Here is a 9,026-nt window from a genome sequence, read left to right on the forward strand (position 1 = left end):
TCAAAAAAGAAATGCTTTAAAAAGTTGTGCAAAGCAAAAATGTTATAACCAGAAAATGTTGTCCAAAAGAAAAACTTTGAAGAATTCAACCAAATCTTAGAAGAAAAAGAAAAAGGTGTTTAGAAAGAATGTAGCTAAAGAAATACGTGTAAAGAGAAACTTACCTGTTATAGTCCATATTTTCAAATTTCCATTCTGTTCTTTTGTATGAGGCCAAGTCTTTGATGAATCTAGACCAAACTTAAAGTAAAAAGAATTATTTTAGAATGAGAGAAGCAGGTTTTTAGAGGAGTATTTAGAGAAAAAACTAAACGAAACCAAAATATAAACTAACGCCTTTAAACCTCAGAGCATCTGGCCAATGAAAAGAAAAGTAAAGACTGAAATACTTATAATAATTTTGAAAAGAATGAAAATAACAGGGCATAAAGTTTTCTTTTTCACTCCTGTTCCAAACCATTTAAATTCTTTATCATTTGCTTTCAGTCTGCAATTTGTAATAGCGAGGCTTAAGTTATATTGCTGTAATTGAGCATTTTTCATATAGCAAAGATCGTTATTGCTTTAAAATATTTTATCAAAATGCAAACCAAATCTCTGAGATATCTAAAAGGTACAATGTTTTTAAATTCAAGGTCTTAATTATCATGGATCCACTAAAAAATGTAGCAAATACGACAAGAGATTTCAGAGTTTCTCTTTTAATATTTATCTTTAATTGTGAACAAAGCAAAAACTTTCAATCTTATGCCCTAATTTAATAAAACGTTTTTTGTGAGTTTGTTGAGACCCTTGGGTATTCACATTGTTGAAATTTTGCAGAATCTTCTTGCATGGCAATAATTATTGAAATCTTTCAGACACTTTATCTTATGAACCTGATGACTCCTATGCATTTCCTGATATTATTCTTCAGATTGTGATTTGGTATATATACCAGTGGCGTAGATATAGGGGGTGAGAGGGGGCGAGAAACCCCCTGTAAAGCTAAACTGTTATTTTATCGGAAAACTTCTGATCTTGCTGGAAATAAAACATGATTGTTTATTTTTATCTAAGCATCACATTTTCATGAGAAGAGATTTTAAAGCTCAATATAATGATTTGTTTTGTTGTTCTGATTCAGATTGGCAATCTCTTTCAATAAAGTAGATACTTGAAATTCTTTTTAGGGGAAAACCAGAAAAATCTTCATTTCGTGTGATATATGAAACTTAACCTTGAATAAATGAAAAGACTTGTTTTCTTTCAGTTCTAATGCTGTTATGCTTTGTTCAAATAAAGAAAAAAATAAAAATTCTTATTTGATTATTATCGGATAATCTAAATTTCTCGCCCCTCCAATGAATTTTCCTATCTGCTGATATTTATTATTGATGCATTTACTGTCGTTTACAGCATACGAACTTTGCATCCCTAATGCAAAACAATTTCATTAACACATAGAACTGGTTTTTTGGATATCATTGACGAAGAAATATAACAAATTTACGGATTTGAGCTTCAAGTTCTTACCAAGTTGCTGCAAAAGTGACTAACCCTTTGTGGAGATTCTTGAACGAATTTTAATCTGAAAAATAAAAAAGTTCCAACTGTAATGGAACACAATCGATACCCCTGACAATGGCATACATTTTTCATTCTTTCGAATGAATTCATCTGCGCAGTCTGTGAAGAAATTCATTTGAATAATAAGTTTTATAAGTAAGTAAAGAAGAAAATTTGTATTTTTATCTTTCAGTTAAGACACTTAGAGAGCTTCTATTCTGCAGCAAGCTATGTCAACAAAAGTCATTGTGCTGAATTTGTCTTAAAGAACCGTGGTCAACATTAAAGGCCTATTTGAATTGCAGTGCGCAACATCCTTTCTATCACAAGAAGGCCCCTTTGACTTGGACCCATTATTTCTTTCCACCCATCTTTAGCAAGCATTCTTCGGAAGACAATGCTTGCTAGAGAGTTGGATTAGTGGCGTATGTTGGGATCAAAGTTGATTCATGTGATTGTAATGATTCAATGTTGATTTAATGTTGCTTCGTATTATGAAAAGTGATTAGTTATTGCATTCAAATACAGACATGCAGTATGCAATTAAAAATTTCTAGTGGGTATAAAAGATTTAAATGCATTAATGTTACTATGATCTATTTTAATGCTTCATCAACTTCTTAGAAGCAAAAAAGCAAATGTTCGTGAACGTTATTTCATCAAAGAGAGCATCCTTAGTTAAAATCTACTCTTTGAAAAGAAATTTATTTCTTAGAAAATATGCACATTTCATAAATATATCCGAAACTTCGTTATTTCTCTATATATAACATAAACTTAGTGTCGTTAATATTGATGTCTTTGGCAAAAAGCTTTCCTTGAAAGAAAGTAAAAAAAGGCAGCGAAAAATTCCCAAGGAAAATGCAAAACTTTGAGATATCTAAAATTCATCGAGTAACTTTAACGGGATAAAAATTTTGGTCAATGAAAAATTGGGCATTGTGTCTGTTGTATCCATGTTATAACGTTCAAGAATTCTTGATGAAAAATAAAAGATTTATGTTAGCATTGCAAGATTATTATCATCAAGTAATTAGATATAAATTTTAATAATTATGGTAATAAATTTTAATAATTATCAATCCATAAAGTAGGATAAGTACCTGGATTTTGTTGAGAAAGGACAAAAGGGGCGTCGCCATGAATGAAGCAGTAGGGCATTACTGCGTAAAATGGGTGTTTCCTAAAGAAAATGTGATGGTATTAGAAATTTTCTAAGCTTGCTCCCTTCCGGAAGATATCTAATAGCAAGATACAGGGCTGGAAAGTTTTATTTGGGGAAACCAGCATCTATAAAAATGAGTTAGTGACAATAAATCTTACAGTTGATTACAATTCATTTAAAATACAAGCAATATAGATTGATAACGATTGCGAACTTGCTCATCATTACATCTAGTCGTATGATTTATGTAAAAATGAATTGTTTTCTATAAACTATTATTTATGCTATCTCAGTTATATTGCTTCAGAAAGGCGTTAAACTTATGTAAAAAGATAAAATTTAATTTTTCTAATTATAGGAATTTGATTAAGCAAATATTAATCTTTTCAGTTCTTTTTATCTTATGCATCATAGCAGCTATCGATAAATAAAAAAGTATGCTTTCGAAAAAAAAATCACGATACTTTCATGTGATGGTTTTAGATTTATTTGTTATAAAGCCATATTGATTGTGAATATTATAGAAACAAATTGTTCGTAGTTTTCTAGAAGCCAGCTTGGATACTCACGGAAATTTGCAGAAAATTCAATCTGCTAAGTTAAAGCCAAATAACTTTACAACTGAAATAACTGAACTTGTGGGTAACAGAATTTTCACACTTTCAAAGACTCTCAAGTGCACTTGCATTAACATTTGTTTACTTTAGAACATCTATGCAATTCAAACTAACCTTTAATGGGTCCAAAATGGCCTTTCAACTTGGCAATCTGAACTGCGATATTTTATTCATCTGAAAGAGAGTACCAATATGTTGATAAAAAATGAACATTGGCAACAAAATATTTAGAAAAATAACATTTTGTTACTTTTGATACTTTATTTTGATTATTTTGATATTTGATTAAAATTCTAATGAATATCAAAATAGGTTGATAGGGTAAACTACTAAATAGTGATCGTCATCATCAAAGTTCATGGTTCGGAAAAGACGTGTCCATGATATTCTTGAGGTAATGATAAAGATACAGTAAATGCTTGATCCTAAAGATCTTTGATTCCAATAAAACATAACCATTTGCATAAGAATGTCTTTAAGGAACCATGAGATATGAAGCTAAACATTTAAATGTTTATTTCATAAATGATGCTAAAATAATCAAAGTATTTTCTGAAGTCTGGCACATCTAGCCTACAGTTAAATAAATTCTGAAGAAGCCTTGTATCATTGGGTACAATTTCAGCTAACAACTTTGTTTATGTTAATGCTTTGTCTTGCCAATTTAAAATGTTTCTATTTCTACCACTAGATCGGGATACGAAAACCTTACAACGCTTGGGACCTGAAAGTATACGGCTCGAAATATAATGGATTCCGCTGTGGACGTCAGGACTTGGATTGGAAGTGCTTAGTGTTACAGGGTTACTTCATATTGTATAATGAGAAACAATTTTGGTTTTTGTAACAATTTAACTTAGTGTTTTGATGTATCAAGCTGGTATGGCGATCGCGTGATATTTTAAGGAGTAGCATTTGATCCATTTTTCTACGCATGCAATCAAAAATAACAAAAGGATACAAAAATATCTCACACAGATTGGTATCAAAACTAACTACAGCAAAAAGTTTAGTTTTAGAAAACTCTTTCACAGTCATAAAAAAGAATTTACTGTGACCAGAATGATAGAAACTCACCAAAATTCAGATCTTCATTCTTTTTATTCAGTGCTGTGCCTAAGAATGGGAACTGCAGTAAAAAAGAATATTTATAAATGTAATAGAAGCTATAATCAAAAATTGTAGCTGGTCAAACTCCAGGGCAACAAAAATCTGCGAACTGACAAAAGCGAAAAAAATATGTACCTAGAAGAGAAAAGAAGATGCATTAAATCAATTGAAGTGTACAAAGGAAACAGAAAAATAACCTGAAAGATGCTAGAAGAATGTAAGAAAGAAAGAACAAGCTCATGGCGAATTTTCTTGCTTAGAGTAAATTACTTAGAAAGATGCTTGACCGATGTCACAAAGTCTATTTAAGAAGCGATAAAGTAAGTTGGCATCAATTGATAGAAAAACTAAAAAATACACGTAATCAATATGTGTACTCGCCAACTATCCTGCGAACTTGGCTCATAAGAAACAATTTTTGGCACAAATCATTGATAAGATTTGACTGTGGACTATTTTTTCAATTTTAATCAATAACTGTTTCTAATTGTCTAAACAAAGAACATGGTTACCAATATTAAGATTACAGCAAAAAGCTTTTTAATTGGCTATTGATTTTTATCTTAGATAATATACCTAAAAATAAATAATCGAGAAGTTTTATGTGAAATAAATATCTCGACTGAAACGTTTTTGTTAGTAAAAGACAAGATTTGTTTTCTTATGGATAATTTCTAGAAAATAAAGGTTACCACTGATAAAGGACTATTTAGCTCTTTATAACATTACGTTGTAAGTTTATGTAGGTATGTTGATGATAATATGTTATTTAGTATTAAAACATTTTTGTTTATTATTTTTTGATGCAACGAATGCATACAGAAGTAAGGCCCACCATTTTTGTTAAATTTTCTTCACGGAAAAGTTGAATAGGGTTGCTATAGTTTCCTTATCTATTGCTTTTGCTTAGCATATCTCTGAAATTCTTTTGAATTTTTTCAATCTTTACACGAAAGAAAGTTTTAAATAAATCGATGAAGAAGATCAATAAATCATGATCCAATATTTAGCAAGAAGCTGCAATCTTTTCGTTAAATTTTTTTCGAAATTTACGTTCAAAAAAGGATAAAAAAGATTTGAGTTTTAAAAAAGTTTGTTGAAAAGCAAAACGCTCCTTATTTTGAAAATATTTTTCAGTTTAAAGACTTTAGAAAGACAGTAAACAGAAGAATTTCATCTTTTAACATGACACCGCTCACTTTCAACAAAACGGAAACTTAGAAGAAAATATCGCAGTTTTAACATGCAAATTCTGAATCTTTAATTGACTGGAACGCTTCACTAACTCCACAGCATCTTCGACCGCAGCCAACAAAGCCCTACCACTAATAGCCAACCAAGCTCCATCACAAATCGTCACAAAGACCCCACCTCAGAATTTCCAACACCGATTTCATCTCAAACAAACCACAAAAAAGCAACAGTCTCTACCTGAAACAGCCTCAATCCGAAGCAACTCCAGTCAATTCAAAGCTCCAAAAAGCATGTTCTCTTTTCGGATAAGAAAATGGCTGCGTTTAAGTTTAAAGAAGATAATTTGTGTTAACTTTCATGAAAAAATTTAAACATCGCTATTCTTGTTACCTTGTAAATTGCTTAACATAATTGGCTTAATGGTTTTTCCGAAATTTTCAATGGGGCTACGCATGAGTACAAGAATATTATGATGAGCTTGATAATACTTCAAAGTAGTTTTTTGTTTGTGAATCAGTTTCAAACTCTATCAAAATTAGGAAAAGCAAGTGCTATTTCAACTTAACGTTGACAAAGCAAGTTTAGAAGGAACGGTTGTAGCAAAGCGTTAAAGCCTCATTTATTTTCTTTTTCAGGGGACAAATATCTTACTAAAAGTAAAACCAGCCTCAAAAGAAAAACAGACTATTCTATTAGTAAACCAATAAAATTCCGATTTATCATAAACAAAGTGCTTATCAATTTCAGGCATTGAGGCTTTTTAAAATTTATCAAACGAAAACTTAAAGTAAATCTGACATTGAATTACTTGTCTTTGATTCGTTAAAAATTTAAAAGACTTTAGTGAAGAGTACATTCTTAAATTTCCTCCTCATTTCATATTAAATTGTCGCTTTCTGTTTTTGAATAATTTACTCAAAATAAAGTTTAAAAAATTATTAGATTAATTCATCAAAATTACTGGTTTCAACATTTCCAGTTAATATATTGGGTTGCCCTATAAGGCCTTAAAAAATTGTATTATAATAAAGTGTAACTCAAATAGAGAAACACAGATCAAATAGAGTGTAGCTTAAACTAAAATCTGTGACGTTGAGATTGCCCATCTTTAAAATGCAAAAAGATTGAAAGGCACAGCATGATGATAACGATAACTCATAAATTTAAACTTTATCAAACAAAATAATGACACAGTCTTAACTGAAGATATGCAGAGGCTTTTTTGTCGTGGTAGCACTTTGGTAGTTTTGGAAGTATGCATTCTTAGCTAAACTAGATTAAATCCTGCATTATCCAAACAGAGCTGCAAGGCAGGTTCTTTATAAAAAGTTACTTGATTGCTCAGCTGCAACATAGTGTTCTTTTCCCAATCATTTAAAACTTGCAAAAACAGCTTCTGGCAGTTCTTAACTGTTCTTAAAAATTCTTAATTGCAGAAGGATCACAGGAAAGTGGCAAAATGCAAAAAAACAAAGTAAATGAATAAGTGTACCTTTTGAAGTATTTCAGGAACATGGCCTGTCTAAGTTGCTCAAGTATTGTCAAAAAGTTGCTAGAAAATAAAAAAAGTGATTTTGAAACACTATCAAGACACAAAAACAATATAAAAAGGCTATTTGAGTTTTTAGGATTTCCGATATGTTACAGATAGAAATTTCTATTTCTTTTTGGAAATATGAAATATTTTATGAAAAAAGCGATATTGTACTCAGAACTATAAAGTTTTAAGGCAAGGGCTCCCACGTAAGTTGGCGAGTGAGGGGGCCAAGGGCAAATTGAAGTATCGAGAATAAAAATCTTGCTAAAAATCATCTAATGTTTATCTAAAAGTTATAATCAAATTTATGAAAACTCTAGGAATTCAAACAGTCTTTTTCTTCCTCGAAACCTCGAAACAAATTTGAATTACAAAACAAGAGTAGAACAACACTGTCTAAAGTTTAAATTTTTTAGAAATAAACTTGTTGCTTTCCTTTGTGTAGTTATAGCCACTTAAACAATTACCTTGATTCTAAATGTCTTGAGGAAACTTCAATATCTTTTATGGCCACTCTCCACCAACTACACCTAAAAATTAAGCAACATTGTGTTATAAATCCAAGCTTATTACCATACTTATGTTTCACGAAAAGTAATCGATAAGAACATAAATAGACTCTTACTTGAGCTTTCAGTGAATATTGTCAATTATAAGTAAGCTTAATTTTCAATCTGTGGGATTCTTTGTTTTGTTAATTCTTCGTTGTTAATGTCTAAAACTTTTCAAAACAAAGTTTTAGAGGCGAACTTAATTTCTTTAGAAAGCTTTGGATTCTACGAGCTTTGTCATGACGCTACGTTCCCAAAATACTGAGAGCACGCTTGGCATTGGGAAAAGTTGCTAAAACCGCCATTGTGTATAAAACTGTGCTATTAACAGGCGTAGCTAAAATACGGGATAAAATTTTTGCTGGTAATGCGGAAAAAGTAATGAAATAGGACATGGCATATCCAAGAAAACATTTATTTTCGTCATGTTAAATTGTCAAGAGGTGTTGCTACTTACAAACCATACGTGAGGGCCTAGGTTTTAATCTGTTTTGCAACGGAGACACTTCCAAATCTGAGCAGAAGGGACAAAGGTCGGGCAACTACAAAAACAGTGAATTTATACGAAAGCATTTCACGAAGCACGCACTGCACCTTCTTTGAATGCAATGGCCGCGCCAATCCATTTGTACCTTGGGATTTAACACAGTCATTCTCGTCCTGTTAAATTCCTTTGAGACAATCGCTGATGTATTTGCTCCATAACTTGCAATCAATTATAAACGACGAAAGGCTTTGTCTTGCATTCGCTGGGTGATATCAAATTAAAAATTGAATTTATCAAGAAATAACAATTATTTGATTTAGGCCTAAGCGAATGTCTTGAAATGAAATACAACAATTTCCAAAAAATGTTAATTGTGAAGCAGATTATAATTATACAACCTTTCATCATTTACGCCTTTATAATATTTTGCCAGTATATTTACTTTTCTCATGTGGTATCCTTTGAATTTAAGCTCAACATTTGTTGATCTATATTTCTTTAATGAAAACTGAAGTCATCATTTTTCAATTTTCGCGCTCAGTGTCACGTGAAGCTCCTCCGTTTCCTTTGAAAAAGAACATGAAAACATGACAGCGATCTTTGGAAGCTTTCCTAATATAAAGCTGATACATTTTTATGTTAGTTAAATATTTATTTATAGAGCTATTTGTGAACTAGGGTAAGCCCCTGGGAATTGAAGAACAGCATATACTCGATTGGCTGGTTGTTACCAAAAGAGTAGCATTCCCTACTCTAACACAAGTTTTGTCAAGATATTTTCCTTGGCTTTGCAGGATATAACTCGATGCATTTTTTC

General features: G+C 31.2%; 1 long non-coding RNA gene across 1 annotated transcript; it reads right to left on the reverse strand.

Annotated features, from left to right (window-relative positions):
• Nucleotides 1–1,513: 1,513 nt before the first annotated feature.
• On the reverse strand, nt 1,514–8,755 carry LOC135680900 (uncharacterized). The gene is made up of 6 exons (XR_016144869.1): nt 8,180–8,755; nt 7,639–7,701; nt 4,408–7,186; nt 3,445–3,504; nt 2,652–2,731; nt 1,514–1,570 (listed from the first exon to the last, which is right to left on the reverse strand). It is a non-coding gene; the product is annotated as an uncharacterized LOC135680900 (long non-coding RNA).
• Between the last annotated feature and the right edge of the window lie 271 nt (nt 8,756–9,026).

The sequence above is a fragment of the Rhopilema esculentum genome, chromosome 18 (assembly GCF_057945365.1).
Source record: "Rhopilema esculentum isolate cy_ngs chromosome 18, ASM5794536v1, whole genome shotgun sequence".
In the NCBI taxonomy this organism is placed as follows: Eukaryota; Metazoa; Cnidaria; class Scyphozoa; order Rhizostomeae; family Rhizostomatidae; genus Rhopilema; species Rhopilema esculentum.